Genomic DNA, 20,859 nt, shown 5'->3' with positions numbered 1-20,859 from the left:
GCCCAGGGCCAGGCTTCCCGCCGACCAGACTCCATCATGTCCCACGTGCTCATCCAGCTCCTTTGGCTGTAATAGTTTGCATAGGAGTGAAAAGGCCTAATCTAGATTCTGAGTATGTTTCAGTGGACCCTCTGGTCCCCAAAGCCAAACAGGTTATGCTGAAAAAACCTGAGAAGTCTTAACTCCCTCAAAGGGGAGCTTCCATGCAGCTCTTTGTATGCGTTGCCGAGTTATTGTCTCCCCTGCATTAAACTAAGAAAGCTTTGTCCATAATTTTTAGGTCTTTTTCCCCCACAGAAATCTCTTAATACTCATTCCTTGAATATCTTACAAGCCCATTTCCCCAGTCATGTAAATTCCTCAACTCAGCCTTTTAAAAGCCTTTTATATCAGATTTTAGTTTGACATGGAAAATTGTTTAAGATAGTTATTAACTGGCAGAGGTAACTGGGAAAAAATAATCAACACAGATTATTCAAGAGATACAGCAATAACATCTAATTTTTAATATTTCTAACTTCAACTGATATCACCTAAATTTAGTTCCCTAGTACATCAGTTCCTCTCAGTTGGCATACATTTTTACAGAATATAAAAGAAACATACTGAAACAAAAATGTCTCCTGACTCCCTGCTTCAGCTGGTGGTTTATAGCAGTCTGAGGGAGTAACAATAGAGCATCTGGAAGTTTTTCAATCCCTAATGATGGGTCTCCCCAGGATGGTGATTTATCTTCAAGTTCCAAATCAGCTACAAGATATGAGAGGAGAGTCACTCTGCTAGGAACCTGAGGACGGTGGGTGATTGGTGACTCTGACCTGCCCTTGAGATTAAAAGAGGAGAATGAAGACGTGAGCAGAGAAGCTCTGAACCAAAACGCACACTGTGTGCTGCTAGAGTGATGCGCGCTCTGGGAGACCAGGAGATAGAGAGGTGGCTCCTGGCCAAGGGAATCTTGCAGGAGATGACAATCCACAAGGGGCCTGATGGGCTGGGCCTGAAGTGGGAAAGGCACAGACAGGAAAGCTGAGCTCACACCAGGAAATGCAAAGAGAACACTGTGCTTGGAGTGGAAACTTTATGTCAGAGTACAGAGTGACCATGGTGTTTAAGTAACAGTTGTCCAGACAACAAGTTCTGACTGTATAGCACAGGGAAATAGATTCAACATCCTGGGATAAACAATAACTGAAAAGAGTATAAAAAAGAATCTATGTATAACTGAGTCACTTTGCTGTACAGCAAAAAATTAACACAACATTGTAATTCCACTATACTTCAATTAAAAAAAAAAAACTAGTAAAAACAAAATAGTCGGCCCATCTCAGTATCAGTGAGCTCACCAAGTACCCAAATCCTGGTTTCTAATGCCATTCTGCAATCAGAGGAACCAAGGCCCCTGTTGGTGCCAGAACTGAGACATGTGTTAGGGAACTTAAATGAACAGTCTCCTTTAGGCCTCAGAGACAAAGCAGAGCAGACCTCTGACCTGGCTTCTAGCCTGCCTGGACACTGCCCTAACTGGGAGGGGGTGGGAGCAACTGCCTGCTGTGAGCGCAAAACTCGCAGCACCTTAGATAAGATGGGGGAGAGATCTTGAGATTGTTGAGACCCTGGAGGACTCCTGGCCAACCAAGACCCAGGCTTAACTGTATTCCAAGTTTCACAAGAAAAAACAAACAGCATTAACATGAAACCAGAGCTGTAATTTGGTTACAGATTGATGATATCAGCTTGCGACCATCCTGGGATTATAAGCGGGAACCCAGAACTCCAATCTTTGAAGTCTCACCCATGGAGCGGATGTGTTGCCTGGGACCCTTTCCCAATTGGGACTCCAGACGTGCTGTGACACGGGACTTCCCAGAGCTGTTAAAGTCTGGATGTTGGTCAATACCCAATTTGGTGATGTATTCTCTGATCTATTTCTCTTTCCTTTTAATGTTACTATGTTGAAAGTAAGCTAGATAATTCTCTAGTAAATATCTGTATTATTTATTTGTATATAATGAGTGGCTCATTTTGTTAATAAATCCTTCGAACCTGAGACAAAAGTGAAAACTTTTAGCGAAACAGCAGGAAATACACGAGATGGACCCATTGCATCTCATCTTGTTAGAATGTAAAGAAGGCTGAAAACAAAACATGTACATTTTCATTAAAAAATACTTCATTGCTAAAAGACACTAACCATCATCTGACAAGAGTTGCCACAAACTTTCAATATGTAAAAAAAAGAAAAAAAAAAAAAAAAACACCTCAGTATCTGCAAAGCACAATAACTGAAAAACAATAAAACAAGATATACCCATATTTTATGTCCTGTTCCTTTCAGTACTCAAATTTTTATGTAAATATGTACAGCTGAATATCCCTTGATTTGTTTATCCTGGTGCTATGCTGGGGCAAAAGAACTGTCCCTTACAGCATAAGAAATTTAGAGACATCAGTTACTAACAGATTACGTGGAAGCAGAAGTGCTCCCAGATAGTTCCATTTTCTAGACAGAAAAAGTCAACAGATCAGAATGGAAAAGTTAATGTACACACCCCTAACTGCTGTCTCTGATGAGTTTTCCACCCAAAGCAGAGATGTTACACTTGCTGTGATTCAAATGCTGCTAAGTGTGCTATACCTTGAAACTCACTATCTCAAAGTGGGAACGTCAGCCTGCTCCTAAGCATCTGGGTCATCAACTGTGTCTCTGAGAAACTGGCCAGTCACGCCTGACATGATCAATTTAGAGCATTAAAAACTAAAGAACAAAACAAAACCCTTAAACCATTAACATCGTAAGGTTGATTTTTTTTCTCTTTTCTTTTTTTTTTTGTTCTTTTTGAGACCTCACCACTTAAATGGGTTGGTGACAACAGCCTACTAGATACTTGCTTGGGAACTGAGGCGACTCATCTCTCAGCAGACTAAATGCCTCAACATCCAAATTTCCAAAAAAGGCATTCTGTGTGGGTGGTATTTCACGAAGCCCCAGTCCACACCCCGTCTCCCGCTTTTGAGTTGTGCTTTCGAACAGGGCCACTTTGATGACCTTCTCCCCAGATGGGCGTACTTTGAGGGGGGGAATAGGAGGTCAGCGAGCAAAATGTAGTTTCTCAGATATCAAACCGGTTACCATAAACAGTTTAGAAAAGAAAAGGGTAGTTTTCTGGGCCTGGACTGGGCACACAGAAGGGAGACTGAACAACGCTGCAAAGGTGGGCAGTAGCAGGAAGGCCAAGATCTGATTTGGGACAAAACCAAGATGCCCAGGGCAGGCTGCAGGCTGCAAATCATAGCCTTCATACTCCTCTAAGTCCCTCTTCTCCTCCCGGCGACCCGTTTCACAGGGGAGGAGGGGGAGTGATAGGTAGGACCGGACTCCGCAGGCACCCCAGCCTCCAACTGCCATCTGGCGCCCACAGCCCCGCCTGTTATTGTGCGCTGGAGGACCAGGAACTGCTCCCAGCCCTGCACATTCTGGAAATGGCAGTCAAGCAGCCCCACAAGACTGGGAGTTGACTGTGGCTCAGTTAAAGAATAAATTTTTCAAATTAAGAGATCTTCAGAAAACACATTCCATCTGCTACATTTCATGAAATCAGCTGAGTAACAGGATTTTCTCCTTTCCTTTCTGCAAACCAATTTTCCAGGACAAAAAAAAAAAAAAAAAGGTATGATCCAGTGAAGACTCACAGCTGACTAGTGGCAGCAACTACGCCAAAGCTTAGGAGGAGCCTAGCAGCGACGGCTATACAAAAGGCCTAATTACAGATCAGCCCTGCAACCGCCATTCCACCTTCAACAAGGCTGCTAAGAGGCTTCCCCAGTCCCCACAACCAGAGATATGACAGTACTACCAGACAGGTGGGGGGATGCAAAAGTCTCTGTGCTCTCTCACCTCTCTAGACCCATCCATGCCGGGGTCACGATATAGAACCCTGCTTTGGGGAAACTGTCTCCTAAGGTGTCTGGTTACATGGGCCAGGGCCCTCGGTCTTATGTGCCCTCTAACAAACTAAGGGCACCCCAGCCAGAATCATGACTGCCCATCATGCCCTGCAATAGTGGAAGCCAACAGAAGAGTCACTTAAGGTCATTCACCTCACCCCTATGCCCTACCAAGGCACCCGGCCCCTAAGCCAACCAACAAGCAAAGGATCTGGCCCCAAGTTGGCAGCAGGCCCTTTAGTTCACTAAGGAGAGCAGGCTAGCAACTTAAGGAGCAACTCCAGGAAGCCAAAGCCAGTGAAAGATGGCCAACCATAGCACGTGTAAGAGGCCGGGGCCAGAGGAAGTGTTGGGGGAGTGTGTAATTTCCTTGGTTCTGTTTCATCACAACAAAAATTTGAACCAACAGACCAGCATTGCAGCCCTCAGATGGGCCAGCGTTAAAGCTCTCTGACAGACCAGTGTTACAGCTCCGTGTTACACCTCAGTTTTATTTAGAAAACAAAAAGGCGTGAGGGCATGCCGACCCAAAAGACGCGAAGACGAGAGAGAGAGAGATCCCTGGTCCTCTGACTCCTCTTTTTATATGTTTTTCTCCTCCCCGTGGGCCTGCCCTATGTGAATTGGGCTAGCCCTGAATGCTTTGTTCTACCTGAGGTTCTTACTCTGGTCCTTGGACCTTCAGTTCAGTTCAGTTCAGTCGCTCAGTCGTGTCCGACTCTGCAATCCCATGAATCGCAGCACCCCAGGCCTCCCTATCCATCACCAACTCCCGGAGTTCACTCAAACTCATGCCCATCGAGTCGGTGATGCCATCCAGCCATCTCATCCTCTGTCATCCCCTTCTCCTCCTGCCCCCAATCCCTCCCAGCATCAGGGTCTTTTCCAATGAGTCAACTCTTTGCATGAGGTGGCCAAAGTACTGGAGTTTCAGCTTCAGCATCAGTCCATCCAATGAACACCCAGGACTGATCTCCTTTACGATGGATTGTTTGGATCTCCTTGTAGTCCAAGGGACTCTCAAGAGTCTTCTCCAACACCACAGTTGCTGAGCTGGGATGGTGAGGGGCATTGGGCCTCCCCCTCTTGCTAATCTCAGGCCACAGAGTCCTTATAACAATGTCCATCTAAGGGTGAGTGATATTTTCCATGGTCGGCTATAGTTTTATATATCCTTGTTGAACTGGCAATGCATGTTGTTGCTTGTTGACCTGGGCAGAGACAAAATGGGCTAGACAATTGATAATACATGGAGCAATCATAAGCAGCATCAATATGGTATAACAAGGATTAGTAGAGGCATTAGCCAACTCCAAATTCCCATCACCAGGAAGATCCCCCAAAGAGAGATTGTAGCCACCCAGAGAACTCTCCAGCTCATTCTTTGAGATCCTGTAGGGTCTGAATGTTTTTCTTGAGGACTGTGAGACTTTCTTTAACTTAGCTGGAGGTATTTACCCAGAAACAACACTTCTCATTCAAGATGGCTCAAGTCCCTCCTTGTTCAGGGATCAGAAGATCTATCTCCTGTCTGTTCTGGAGTACAACCCCTGCCAAGCTGTGTTGGCTCTTTAGAGCTGTCCTGAGAAATCTTATCCCCAGAAACTTAATTTTGGGGTGTTCATTAGAATGGCACTCATTTGTGGTCCTGAATAGGTATCTGAGATCTCCCAGGGGCTCACAGGTGTATTGAGTGTCCTCTTCTGTTTTCTTCCATGGCTTGACTGGTGAGTAGTGAATCTAGGAGTTGTGTCCTGGTACCTTGACTGCTGTGGGGGTAGAAAGTATTACAGAGTAGGGGTCCTTCCATGTGGGCTGGAATTGAGCCTTTGGGCACCCATCTTTCCGGACTTTAATAGGGCTTGAGTCCCTGGACCATATAGTAGTGACTCTTTAGTATCTTTTGGGTCCTGGTTGACACCCTCACAAGTGTATATCCTGTTGGAGTTGCCCAATGGCATGGTGTAAGACTGGAGGGTCTGAACCTCTGGATCTAGGAAGAGGTCACTGACATAAACAAAAGGTCTCCCATATAGCATTCTATAAGGACTAAGACCAACCTGTTCCTTAGGGGCAATACAGGTGCGGAGGAGAGCTATCGGTAAAGCCTCCTTCCATCCCAGGGAGGTCTCCTGGGTTATCTTTTTTATCGCTGATTTTAAGAATTCGTTGGCTCTTTCTACTTTTCCTGAAAACTGAGGCCTGTGGGCACAATGGAGATAATAAGTAATGCCCAATGCTTTATAGACCCCTTGGGTGACCTTAGAAGTAAATGATGCCCCATAGTCACTTTGTAATGACCTGGGCAGACCAAATCTCAGGATGATTTCATGGGCCAATTTTTTACCACCTCCTCAGCCTTCTCAGTCTGGGTGGGAAAGCCTTCAATCCATCCTGTGAATGTATCTATCATGACTAATAGGTATTTATACACTTGAGAAACTGGCATCTGGGTGAAGTCCATCTGCCAGTCCTCTCCTGGGTAGGTCCCACATCATTGGATGGGCTGGGCCAGCTGGGGTCTTCAAGCTCCTTGGGGGTTGTTTAATTGGCAAGTGGGAGAAGAGGAGACCACCTGCCTTATAGTCGTTTGGAGGCCTGTTCCTCTGAAGGAACTTTCTAGGAATCTTTGGAGGGCCTTCTCCCCTAAATGAGTGGTGGCATTTAAGGAGTTAACCAACTTCCATTGAAGATTCTCAGGCAGAAAAAGGAGTCCCTCCTTTGGGAACCACCCCACATGATCTTCTTGAAAGCCCTCACTCTTAGCTTTAAGAGTCTCACTTTCAGTATATGAAGGAGTTTCTGGAAAATTAGTCTGTGCAACTAAGGTGGCAACCCCTATTTGGTCATGGTTCTGTAACGCTGCTTTTTTAGCTGTCTGATCAGCTGCTTGGTTCCCTCATGCCACTTCCATGCTCCCTTTCTGGTGTCCTTTACAGCGGGAGACTGAAACCTCAGCGGGCAGATGGACTGCTTCCAAGAGTCTAAGGATTTGATCACCATATTTGATTGGGGACCCTCGGGTGGTCAAGTGGCCTCTTTCTTTCCAATAGCAGCATATACATGTAGCATCAGAAAGGCATACTTGGAGTCGGTGTAAATAGCTACTCTTTTTCCTGTTCCCAGCTTTAAAGCTCGAGTCAGGACTATGAGCTCAGCTAACTGGGTTGAAGTACCTGGTGGCAAAGGTTTAGCCTCTATGGTCTCAAAATTGGAGACTACTGCATATCCAGCTCTTCTTTTTCCATCTAAGAAGACAAAGCTGCTTCCATCAATGTACCAGATTTCCTCAGGATTGGCCAGAGGATCTTCTGACTATCCCTCTCGGGGTTTTGACCAGTGGTCCAAGGTTTCTAGGCAAGAGTGAAAAGGGAGAGAGCCCTCGGTGTAGGCAGGAGGGTGACTGGGTTAAGAACCTCAAAAGGTGATATAGTGAGGCCTGGATTTTCCATCAGCACTACTTGATATCTGAGGATTCTTTGATCAGACATCCATAAATGACCTCTCCCATTTAGGAGTTTTTTCACTTGGTGGCTGGTAAAAACAGTTATTTTACCCTCAAAAGAGAGTTTCAAAGCATCTTCTATCAAGACTACAGTGGCTGGTTAAAACAGTTATTTTACCCTCAAAAGAGAGTTTCAAAGCACCTTCTATCAAGACTACAATAGCTGCAAGATTTCAAAGGCAGGGAGAGATTTCTTCTCAATAAAGGCGGACAGTCAGGGACCACTAGAACCTGGTGGGAAAATATTTGTCCATCCCAGCAACAAAGTGCTCAGGTGAATTTTTTGGTAATTCTTTTTCCTGTAGCACCCAAAATGGTAAAGGTTTGGGAGGAGAAGGCTCTGGAGTAGGAGATCAGGACAGAGTAGGTAGCCCCTGTGTCGACCAAGAAATTCTCGGACCTACCTGCCACATCCAGTTGCACCCTTGGCTCCAGCCCCGTGATGGTTATCTGTGACAGGCAGGCTGGCTAGAGCGGGCTGCTTCAGTCCTATTGAACCATTGTGAGGGAAGGCTTGGTGCTTGACCTTGAGGCTCTTGGGTCCCCAGGGCAGAATGCTGCCCACTGTCCCAGTTTATGGCATTTGTAGCAAGCCATTTTAGGTAACTTGTCACGGTTTTGACACTCTTTGGCCCAATGCCCCATCTGTCTACAAATTAGGCATTTGCCTGGTCCCTTGTCCTTCAAGGACTTGGGGTTTACCCTAGGGCTTCCCTGGAGGGTGGCCAGCATCTGGGCATACCTTGTCTCTTTCCTTCTCTCTCTCTCCTGGGCCTTGGCCTCCCTCTCCTGTTCTGTTATAAAAGGTGTTGGTGGCTGTCTGGACCATCTCATCTAAAGAGGCAGCACGGTCCTGCTGCTGTAGCTGTTGTAACTTTATCCTGATGTCTGATGCCCATTGGGACAGGAGTTTGTCCTTTAAAATCACCTGTCCTTCATAAGAGTCTAAATCCAGATTGATAAACTTTTGGAGGGCCTCTTTTAGCCTTTCCAGAAAGGTAATGGGGTTCTCATTGGGCTCCTGAGTTATTGCTGAGACTGGGCACAGTCCCACAAGTAATAGGCTTCCTTCTATTTCCAAGGGTGGATGGACTTCCTTAGGGGTGAGTCTTTCTGAAGCTTATCCTACCCAGTACTGTTGCAACCTGAGAGCTAGGCATTCCTGGATCAGGGTGCAGATCCCCAGGCAAGCCGAGGTGTGACAACCTCCTGGAGATGAAATCTCTGGGCAGGTTGAGGCATGTCGACCTCCTGGGACCCCTGGACTGGTGGATCCCCGAGTAGGTTAAGGCATGACAACCTTTCGAGGACCAGATTCCTAGGCAGGTGGAGGCAGGTCGACTTCCTGGGACCCCCGGACTGGAGTTGGGCATCCCCAAGGTCTCCAGCATGACCAGTGCTGGGTAGGATTAAGAGGTTGTAATTTTAACTCATTGCCAGTTTGTTCACCACAGATGGGAATAGATAGCATGAGTAAAGCAATCCAAGCCTGTGCCCTGAGACTGGGAACCTGGTGAAACAGTCAGAAACCTTATCCTCTTACTGCTCTGAGGGAATGTAAGTCACTGATTTCCTCCCCTAGTCCTCCATAAGAGCAGCTTAGCGTGTTTCAAATGGTAAACATTCCATTGTCATAGACTCACTTTAGGTAATAACATAAGTAATGACAAAGGAGTGGGTTATCTGGCCCTGTTGGAGGCATTTGAGTATTTTAATAATAGGCTGGGTGGAGCAATGCTGCCTACAAGGGGGCAGGGTCCTGGTTGTAGGAGTTAGTAAGTGGCTTAAGAACAAACTGATGAGAGGCAACAGACCAGATGTTCCATAAAAGTGGAGTGGAGATTTGATCCAGGAGTATGTGTGTAACTTTAGGAGAAGGGTGGTAAGGGTTTGGGCCCAAACGGCGTGCAGGACTAACTCCCAAAGTGGCAAACATTATCCCTGGAAGCCCAGTTGCCTCTGAAGGGATGCCAACACATGGACTTCTAGCAGGCATGGTGTGCCTGTCACCCGCCCTGGTGCATTCACTGAGAGATGCTGATGTTGTACATGTAGGAAACATGGAAGATGAAAGCCTGAACATCTAGAGGGATTGGATATTATATAGTATTTCCCTCCCAAGGGCCAGCTATATTCTGGTTGTCCCTCCAGAAGATTGTAGAGGCAACATTGTGGGTCCAGATAGGACCCAGGGAAAGAGCATGAAACAGGAGGGAAGAAGGGCAGGGCACAAATTTTGAAAGAATCACATAGCACAAGGGCATAACATAAACCAATTAAAATCAAATGGGTCCAAAATGACAAGTCAAATTCAACTAAACTTTGATCCCCAATCCGTAAGCTAAATGACACACCCAGAGGTGGCAGGACAGCTCAGTTCAGTTCAGTTCAGTTCAGTTCAGTAGCTCAGTCCTGTCCGACTCTGCGATCTCATGAATCGCAGCACCCCAGGCCTCCCTGTCCATCACCAACTCCTGCAGTTTACTCAAACTCATGTCCATCGAGTCGGTGATGCCATCCAGCCATCTCATCCTCTGTCGTCCCCTTCTCCTCCTGCCCCCAATCCCTCCCAGCATCAGGGTCTTTTCCAATGAGTCAACTCTTCGCATGAGGTGGCCAAAGTATTGGAGTTTCAGCTTCAGCATCAGTCCTTTCAATGAACACCCAGGACTTATCTCCTTTAGGATGGACTGTTTGGATCTCCCTGCAGTCCAAGGGACTCTCAAGAGTCTTCTCCAACACCATAGTTCAAAAGCATCAATTTTTTGGTGCTCAGCTTTCTTCACAGTCCAACTCTCACATCCATACATGACTACTGGAAAAACCATAGCCTTGACTAGACGGACCTTTGCTGACAAAGTAATGTCTCTGCTTTTAAATATGCTATCTAGGTTGGTCATAACTTTCTTTCCAAGGGGTAAGCATCTTTTAACTTCATGGCTGCAATCACCATCTGCAGTGATTTTGGAGCCCAGAAAAATAAAGTCTGCCACTCTTTCCACTGTTTCCCCATCTATTTCCCATGAAGTGATGGGTCCAGATGCCATGATCTTAGTTTTCTGAATGTTGAGCTTTAAGCCAACTTTTTCACTCTCGTCTTTCACTTTCAACAAGAGGCTTTTTAGTTCCTCTTCACTTTCTGCCATAAGGCACTGTCAAAAGACAGAGGAGTGGGTGGTTCCCCAATGGTTGGAACGATCCTCCCACTTACTAGCATATGAATTCACGCAGCAAAAACCAGCCACACCACATTCCATGGCCAAAACATGTGCCCTCTGCAATGGCCCACACCCTGCAGACTGTGCTGCTCTCCGAATCCAAACAAATCCCCCTCTTACCTATTGCTGTGTCTCTAACTGATTTTTTGCAATAAGACACCAGAGCCTGAGCCTCATTAGGTCCTGAAGCCAGGCACCATGGGTTTTGGCCAGGCTCAAGTCCTGGGAGAGAGGAGCTGAAGGACGGGAGGAAAAAGCAGCGGGGAAAACGTGCTAAGGAATTCTTTTCATAACCTGCTGGAAAATCTGCTAAATTCCTGACCTGTGCCCAGTTTTCACGGGCCTGATCCTTGGCACAAACAAGATTAAGGACAGAAGAACCCCTACCAGCTTGTGTAACAGCTACTGGGGCCCAGCAGATAGTGGAGCCTTTGGGACATACTGAGTGGGCCCTGCCATAGTTCCTCACTTCACACACTGCTGCTTGCCTGTTCACAGGAGGCTCGAGGAAAAGAGAAACAGGAGATTGTAAAGGAATTCAGATTTTTGTTAGGCATATGTCCTTCTAGCCGTAGGAGTGAGGACACTTCCTACCTTAACCGGAGCTCTTTTGGAATCTGAGCGTGAGCCACGTGAGCTTTCTGCTGAGTTTGTTTTTCACTGTTTCAGTTCCCAGCACTCTGGACTTCCTGTCACTTCCCCTCTGCTGGGTTTTCTTCGCGTTCACCTTCCACTGTGGGAGCTTTCGCTGAGTTGGGCTTGTGCTGAGCTTGGCGTCTTCCTTGCGGGGACCACGCCGAGATTGTTTCAGCCAGGTAAAATCTGAGAAAGGACACCATAGATGTCCGGGGAGTTTGTAATTTCCTCAGTTCTGTCTTGTCACAACAAACATTTGAAGCGACTGACCAGCTTCACAGCCCTCAGACGGGCCAGTGTTACTGCTCTCGGACAGACCAATGATACAACTCCATGTTATGACTCATATTTTTTAAGAAAATAAAGGAAAATACGTCCTCTAGGCGTGAGGGCATGCTGGCCCAACAGAGGTGAAGAGAAGAGACACAGAGATGCACGGCCCCTTGACTCCTCTTTTTATATGTTTTCTCTCCTCCCCATGAGCCTTAACTACCTAAATTGGATTAGCCAGTACTGTTTGTTCTACCTGAGGTTCTCATTCTCCTCCTCAGACCTCCTTTGTTCTATTTTCCCGGCTTTCCCTTCCTTGTCTTTAGTCACCATCATTCTGGACTCCTTTTCTCTATTATCACTACCTAACAGAAGAGACGGGAAGCCAGGTGTAAGGAGAGAGAGACAGAAAGAGACCAAGGATCACAGACAGACTCGGAGACGGCAAGAGGGAGATGCAGACACACAGACAGACAGGCACACACAACGCGCGCGCGCGTGTGCGCACACACACACACACACACACACACACACACACACACACACGGAGGCGGAGACAGACAGAGGGAGACAGACTGACTGACAGACGGCAAACGGGAGACAGACACGGGAGAGAGGATGGCATCCAATCCGAGACAGACACACTGGCACAACCGTGACCACCTCAGAGAGAGGCCGTGCGGAAGAAGCCGCTTCCCCAAGGGAGGGGGCGTCCACCTTGGGCCAGGGCCCTGGGGCTGGCAGTCCCCCGTGGGGTCCCCAAGACTTCCTCACAGCCGAGGTCTCAAAGGTCCCCTTCAGCTTGGCTACCTAAGGCAAGACCCAGGCCAAGCGCCCAGGCCAGAGGGTGAGAGTGTGAGAATGTGTGTGTGAGTGTGTTGGTGGGCGAGGGTGTGGTCAGGCCGACTGGGGGCCAGGTGGATACCCACGATGGAGGGGGGAGGGTGTGGAGCCGGGGGTTGGGAGCCTGTGTGGTCCTCTTGCTGTCTCTCTCTCCCTCTTTCTCAGTCTCCTTTACCTGTGGTTTCCGGCTCTTCACGTGTGTGTGGGGGGGGCGGGGTGCCTGTGTGTGTGCACGGTCGCGTACGAGAATGGGGCTGGGGCTGGGGTAGCCCCCAGGATTGCCTGAGGCGTGCCGAGGGAGCCCCAGACTGGTTTCCTGGAAGCTGAATGTGGAGGGGCTCGCAGGCCGCGTGGAGGCAACCCAGGTCTGCAGCGGAAGTCGGAACCCCAGCCCGGGAGAGGTTGGGAGTTGGGACGCCGCTGCCTGCCAGGGACGCCTGCTAACTGGCCGGCCGGCCGGCTGGCAGGCAGGCAACAGCTCTGAGCGCAGTGGGGTGCGAGTGGCCAAGGGCAGGTGGGGCTTGCGGCGCCAGCCGCGCCGGGGGGCCGGGGGCTAAAGGAGAGGGGCGGCAAGAAGCCTACAGCACCCGGTATTCCCGGGCGGTCTCCCATCCAAGTACTAACCAAGCCCGACCCTGCTTAGCTTCCGAGATCAGACGCGATCCGGCGCGTTCAGAGTGGTATGGCCAGTAGAGGAGGCGGCTGCCGCTGGATGCCCTAATAGCCCTGCACTGTGCCTCCCTTTCGCTCTGACCTGCCGGTCGGGCCAGCCGGCCGCACCTCTCCACGGGCCTCGCGCTGTACTTGAGCCGCACGACCAGGGCCGGCAACCTGGCGGCCAACCAATGCAGCCCAGCCCCCGCACAAGGACACCCCAGGCCAGCACCTGCCTGGCCCAGCCCGGGGTCCTGAGGGTTGCCGGGACCCCGAGCGCCGGCCGGGCGTGCGTGCGGGCACTGGGGGCTGGGGTGAGGGGCGCGGAGGTCTCGGCGCCCTCCCACCCTGGGCCTCTCCAGGCCCGCCCCCGCTCGGCCCCCCCCCCCCGCCCCCATCCCGTTCGCTGCTCAGGGCCACGTGGCCCCAGAGGTGTCTGGCTTCAGGGCCGCCGCTGCCCGCGGCCCGCGGTCCTCTGAGCCTCCTGGGGGCATAGGCGCAGCCCAGCCGGGGCCCTGAGCCCTCATCCTGCCCGGCATCCTGCCCGAGGTTTTCCTTGCCCCCACGCCGTCTTGGAGTCTGCTTCTGAACCTTCGTCTCTTTCTGCCTCTGAGTCTCCTGACCCCCGGCCTCTCACAGGCGCTGTGGGTCTGGCTCTGGCTGAGGAGCTTGCGCGGCCGGCTGTCTCCCTTGGCCTGGGTGCGTGCGAGTGTCTGTGTGTGTGTCCGTGTCCGTGCGCCTGCCTGTCGCTCGTCCGCTCTCTCAGGAAGGTCCCGTGCTTGGCGGGCGGCGTGGGGACAAGGGGGGCCGCGGTCGGGCGAAGGGGCGGGGCTGAGGCGCTCGGGTGGACCGCGCTGGTGGCTCCCGGTGGGTTTGGGCCCCGGGCAGGTGCCGGGCAGGATGGGCGCTCAGGGCCCCGGCTGGTCTGCGCCTATGCCCGCAGAAGCCTCAGAGGACCGCGGGGTCCTGGGCCGCGGCGGGCCAGAAGCCAGACACTTCCGGGGCCTCGTCGCCCTGAGCAGCGAAGGGGTGGGGAGGGGTGGGGGCGCCGCCGAGCGGGGGCGGCCTGGAGAGGCCCAGGGTGGGAGGGCGCCGAGACCGCCGCGCCACTCTTTTGAGTCGTGTCCGACTCTTTGTAACCCCATGGACTGTAGTCCGCCAGGCTCCTCTGTCCATGGAATTCTCCAAGTAAGAACACTGGGGTGGATTGCCATTCCCTTCTCCAGGGGATCTTCCCGACTCAGGGATCAAACCTGGGTCTCCTGCATCGCAGGCAGATTCTTTACTGTCTGAGCCACCAGGGAAGCCCAGCTTATTTTTAAAGGAGTGTAAACAGCTGTGTTTTATGGACACACAACGTATACAACGTATGTCTACACTGTCATGTTTCTTTAAGAACATTTTACTATCAGTTCTGCTATCAGTTCCGCCTACAATATTAATGCCTTTATGATTCAAGTACTTCTTTAATAAATGATAGGACTCACTTTATATTTTGAATGGCTTTTATTTTTAGGTCAAAATCACATAAAATGAATAATTGTGAGAATTATTGTGATTTTACAATGTATAGAAATATCAAATTGTTGTACAATTAAACTAATATGTGCCAATTATACCTCAAAATTTTTAATTAAAAAAAATTCCATGGCATTTAGCATATTCACAGTGTTGTACAACCACCACATCTACCCGGTTCCAACACATTTCCAACATCACAAAAGTTCACATTCGTTAAGCAGTCGCTCCCTTTTCCCCAACTCAAAACAACCTTGGCTACCACCAATCTGTTTCTATGAATTTACCTATCCTGGATATTTCATACAAGTTAAACATACAATATATGAATTTTTGCATCTGACTTCTTTCACTTAGCTTTTTTTTTTTTCAAGGTTTATCCACACAGTAGCAGGTTTCAGCACTACATTGGAACATTCCTTTAGTGCTTAGCTGCTGCTGCTGCTGCCAAGTCACTTCAGTCCTGTCTGCCTCTGTGCGACCCCATAGACGGCAGCCCACCAGGCTCCCCCATCCCTGGGATTCTCCAGGCAAGAACACTGGAGTGGGTTGCCATTTCCTTCTCCAATGCATGAAAGTGAAAAATGAAAGTGAAGTCGCTCAGTCGTGTTCATCTCTTAGGAACCCCATGGACTGCAGACTACCAGGCTCCTCCATCCACGGGATTTTCCAGGCAAGAACACTGGAGTGGGGTGCCATTGCCTTCTCCGAGTGCTTAGCTAGATCATTTTAAAATCTGCTTAGCCTTCACTTCCTACTTGTGCTGAGCCCAGGGTTCAGCCAGCAGTGAACACTTAGGTCTTCTCAGGTCTTATCTAAGCATGCAGCAACTTGCCCTAAATATAGATTGGCTTTCTCAGTTCCCTAGTATACACTATTGTTTTTGAATAGCCTGATTTCCCTAGGAAATTCTCTCCCATTATTTCCTCTCAGGCTTTGGGCACACCTTTATTTACCTCAACTGTAATCTTTTGCGAAACGTGGCAGCAGGTTATTTGCCTTACAATATTTTCGAGAAATGCCTACCATCTTCCAACCTGAGTTCAGAGTTAGCTGAACAAAGGAAAGTGCCTTGCTTCAGTCCTTCATGTTGGCCTAAACAGATTTCAACAACTTTTTGAGATTAAAACTGCCTCAGCTTCTTCAGGACCAGGGAACAAGGTCCCACTCTGAGAACCATGGGCTTCTGCCTGTCTTCAAGACTACCACAGAGCTGGAAAGGGGGATGGATCAAGGGCAAGTAAAACACCAAAAGGCTTTCCTAATTTTTAGGTGACTCTGTTCCTGATGCAACATTTGCTTGGTTCTATAAACTTCTGTTTTTCCAAGTTATGAAAAAATTATTTCTGAATGTTTTCATCTCTGAGGAGGAATGATGGGTCCTTGAAGCCACCTACTCTATTTTTGCTGAGGGTTACTTTTTGAGTGCTTCACACTGCTTATTAAAATGTACCAGGCTAATTTAAGGCTCTAGCTGTTAAAATTCTCCTGATTTCTTTTGACTTTTGTAGGCTGTTCAACCAGCTGCATTAGCATTCCTAGATAACCTTAGAACAGTTTGGGAATGAGATGACTTAAAGCTGGACTTCAGTTTGGGAATGAGATGACTTAAAGCTGGACTTCAGGCCCTGTGAGGGCCAATCTCTTTCTCCTTCATCTCACACTAAGGTGTAGCCCCGTGGAGTGCAACTGAAAGCTGGGATGTTTACCAAGGCCTTTCTTCCTTGCTAGTACCTGTGCAGAAGTTTATTTTAGGAGTTTTAATAGAACTTGCTTAACTCTGTAAACATACCCACTGCAAAGTAAGAAATAATGAGACAAGCAAGTTAATGTAGAGATCAAGCTTATTAATCATGGATTTACCAAGGGTAGCTTATTTTTATTAGATATTATTCATAGCTAGCGTGTTGACATCTGATTTTGCAGAGAAATTATAAGATCATTTTTATTACAATAATTAATACTCTGCAAGGCAAATTGAGTTCCTTGAAGTAGCACGTTTTCTAATTCTTCAACAGGGTTTGGTTTTACTTAGTTATCAAAATCAAACTCTGAATTTCTACACTTAACTTGATGTGGGCACAAAATTTATTCTTTGCATATATTCTAAGTGCTCTGGTTCTTCATGCTGAAACATTCCGACTTCCAGAAATTTGGCTGCCAGATCAAAAAAATATCAGGGATCTTCAATTAAGGGTTAAGATTTCAGTAGAGAAAAATATATACACACATATTTTATTATATACAAAGAACAACAAAAAGTTTCACCAAGTAAACAAAAGAATATAAATTACACTCATAATCAATAGCTTCAAAAAGCCTTTAAATCGGTGTGACCTTTTGCACAAGATATAGGCCTCAAAATGGGGTCACACAGCCATTAATCAGAACTCAGGTTTTCCTCCCTTAATAGCAGTTATATTCTGGAGAGGGTGGCTTTCTGTGAACTCTGTAGGAGCTAATGTGTTAGGCTTCATAAAGGAATGAAATGCTTTTTCACATCTAGGGGAAACAAAAATATTGACGGGATATTTCCAGGGTTATGTTTACTGTTGACAGTGATTTTAGAGATAACCATAGAAAAGTGTCAAAGATTTCTAGATAAAACTCCAGCTATCTCATAACAATAATGGATAGATACCATTTTCTAGCTCTACAAATGGTTTAGTGACAAATAAAAAGGGAGAAAGTGAGCTGAGCAGGCAGAATGAAAAAGTCTAGGGAAGGAGGCAAGGAGAGATAAACATAATTCAATCATAGCAAGAAGAGAAAGGGTATGGCCTTCCTAAGACTAACTGCTGGTGACATTTACCCATATAAGTTCAAGCCTAAAAGAACACTGCAGCGTCTATCTATCTGCTGTTTAGTAATATACAGGAAAACATTTTTCATTTGTTCTAAAAGAGCTATTTTATATCAAAAGCTAGAAATACATATTTACTCCATGAAAATCCTAAATGAAATCCAACTTAATATGGAGGGAACTACAGCAATGACAGAAAAATAGGTAGACAGTAAATTCAACTACATTTACAGTACTGCCTTGATATTTTCTACTCGTTTTTAATCTACACACAAGGCTCAAGTTCTGGGGTTACAGGTTTTATTTTTCATTCTCCTTAAAAAGTGAAATTACCAATCCTCAAGTCAACTAAAAATTGTTCTGGGCTCGTAGAGGTGATCTGCTCTTCGTAACAGATCGCTCTGTGATTTCTTCTACTTGAGACTCTCCAGTGGGTTAGTGCCTCTAATTTCTTTGTCTTTTCCATGTGATTTTTTATGCTGTGGATTTAAGGGAGAAAATTAAATCAATATAAAGTAACATGTGACACATATTAATCATATTCTGTTTTCAAAATTCTCTGGGATATAGGGAAGAAATTAGGTGTGGAAAACTTTAGAAATACTCAGCACAAATTTGAGCCAACACTGCCTGGAAAGTAGAAATGAATGCCTTCTTATTTTATCACCAAGTCGGGGGTGTATGTGAGAAGGAAGTGTTAATTTTCTGTATGGTCTTCCAAAAAAAAAAAAATTACAGATTTTACTGTAGGGCCATGGTTATCAACAGGGAGACTTGTGCCTCTCGGGACATTTGCTTCTGTCTGAAGACATTTTTGGTTGTTAAAGCTAGAGGGGTACTGCTGGCTTCCAGTGGAGAGAAGCTGGGGAAGCTGCTAATTAAACACCACATAATACACAGGCCAGGTCACCACAACAAAGAATTAGCCAGCTCAAAATGTCAATAGTGCTGCTGCTAGAAATCTTGCTCTAGGGAAACAAAGATGGGCTATTGTACAAAAATGGCAATTCTGGGACTTCCCTGGCAGTCCAGGGGTTAGGACTCTGTGCTTTCACTGCCAGGGCCAGGGTTCAATCCCTGGTCAGGGAACTAAGATCCCACGGGCTGCAAGATGCAGCCAAAAAAAAAAAAGAGGTAATTCTATTTTAAGCATAGGTCTATAGGCTATCTCAAGATACTTTTTATTTAACCTATATTTTATCTTTTAAAAAACTTATTTCATGTTTCTCATTTGGAAATACTTCATTGGAATCCTTGTACTTGCCCTTAGAGAACTTTAGGTAACTGATGACTTTCCTTTCAGACCCACTCATCAATTCTTAGACAAATTGTAAAGCAACTTTAGAGTTTCTAACCTAGAAAACTTCACCAAATCAGATAGACATGAGAGAAAAAAATAATTTCTGGACTTTAGCTAAAGGTCTAAAATCCAGTCCCAAGTCTTTTCTGGTACTGTAGGAACTTCCTTGCCATAACCGAACCACTAAGCCTGGCCTTCAGAACATCATATGCTGTAAGAATGAAAGAATTTTCAAATAAGGATTAAGCAGTCACTAAAGTTTTCTTAACTTTCCCTCTTTTCTTAATTTTATAAGATAGAAGAGAGAGTTGAAAAACAGACATATATCTAGTGTTTTCTAATAGTAAAGAATAAAGCAAAAGGTAGGAAGATTTGGGGGATAAAATTGCCTTGATGCAGAGAGAGAGGAATTTAATAGACTCTGAGCTAGAAGTTTTAATAGCTTAATCGGAATGGAGAATCTTTAGATCATGATGGAAGCATAGACACATCATAAGCAGCACTGCAACTATATAAAATGTAGACATCAACATCCTATGTAAGGAAATTCTTACTTCATACACTCTGTCTAGGCTTATGCCTTTAAATGAGTGGGAAATATTAGACAGTTTAGAGTGTCATACTCCCAAAAGTGGTGAAAAGGGGGAAGGAGAGGGCACAGGATGTAAATGCTCAAGATCAAGGCAGGTGAGAAGTGCAGGCTACCTGGGGGAATGGTTAATAGGAGAAAAGCCTCAGGCAGGAGACTCAGCCATTAAACTAGAGAGGCATTCAGTCTCAATTTGAATGTCTTAGCCTTCAAAGTCTGACTGTGGGCAGAGATAGGCTCCAGGACATCCACGCCAAAGGTGGAGGGAAGAGAGAAATGACTGCTTTTAGTATTATTCTGAGTATGGAGGCAGTGGAAAAGGGGTAAGGATAAAAACAGAAGATTACCAGCCAAGGATGGGAGTAAGTCAAGTTTTGCTTTTATTTATCCTACCAAAAAAACCCTAATCAATTATCATACTTGTGTAAATTCTTTAAACCAGAAAAGTTAACAAGCCATCCCAATAGAATGACTGAAATAGTTTTCCTGTTCCATCCATCAAGAGCAATGCCTTTATGCTGAATAGCAAATGACAGATTTACATTAGATGTGGAAAGGTTATCTAACAAGATACAGTCAGGTACCTGGAAAAATGGAACCCCACCACTTGATGAACCATCCAAACTAGTATCTACAGATGGTTCCTGAGTTACAGGTTCTTCAACAGTGAGCACCAGAACCGCATTTTCTTCATCCAAGTCCTAAAATAAGAAGCTAGATGAAATGATAAATTCCCAGGGCTTAAAAATCTTCACATGGTGGGGGCGGGGTTAAAAAAAAAATCACACAAGGCAGTTTTATTCTTTGAAAAATAACACAATGTCCATTACTTAAAAGTTAAACCTCAACAAAATTAGCAGAAAGTCTACAAAATAATAAAAATAATTCCTGTTATGTTTTCACATAGAGAAGGACCTATAATAAAGTGTTAAATGTGATAATCTCAGAATAAAGAGATTATAGCTTACTTTTTACTTTCTTCTTTGTTACTTTCCAATTTCCCAACTTTTCTATAATTACTATAGTTAAATGTACAGATTGTGGAGATTCTCTAGGTTCTACTTCCAGCTCCATCCTTGTGATTTGGGACAATGTGATTTAGTTTGTGATTTAGTTTCCGCACCTGTTAAAATGGAGATAGCACTAGCATTCACCTTATGGAGTTACTGAGAGAATTAACTGAGTAAATATATATATGTAAAATGCTCAGAACAATGTCGAGCACATGAATAAACACAACATAAACATTGTCTAGCGCTTCCCTGGTGGTCCAGTGACTAGGAGTCCACCTTGCAATGCAGGGACACAGGGTGGATCCCTGGTTCAGGAAGATCCTGCATGCCAACGAGCAACTAAGCCCATGTGCGCCAGCTCTTGAAGACCATGCACCTAGAGCCTGGCTCTGCGACAAGAGAAGCCACCGCAACTAGAGGGCAGCCCCTGGCTGTCACAACTGGAGAGAGCCCTCATGTAGCAACGATGACCTAGCACAGCCAAAATGAGTAACACAATAAATAAATAAAGGTAAATTAAAAAAAAGTTTATGAGAGAATTCTAAAATTATGAGGCCTAAAATAA

General features: G+C 46.3%; 2 pseudogenes; both read right to left on the bottom strand.

The window, feature by feature from the left end:
• Positions 1-12,992: 12,992 nt before the first annotated feature.
• On the bottom strand, positions 12,993-13,112 carry LOC122454033 (annotated as a pseudogene).
• A 2,116-nt stretch (positions 13,113-15,228) lies between these two features.
• The window catches only part of LOC122453682, a 29,980-nt pseudogene continuing 24,349 nt past the window's right edge, over positions 15,229-20,859 (bottom strand).

This window comes from Cervus canadensis, chromosome 15, assembly GCF_019320065.1.
Source record: "Cervus canadensis isolate Bull #8, Minnesota chromosome 15, ASM1932006v1, whole genome shotgun sequence".
Taxonomy (NCBI): domain Eukaryota; kingdom Metazoa; phylum Chordata; class Mammalia; order Artiodactyla; family Cervidae; genus Cervus; species Cervus canadensis.
The sequence above is the reverse complement of the archived record's forward strand: the minus strand, read 5'-3'. Positions and strand labels throughout refer to the sequence as shown.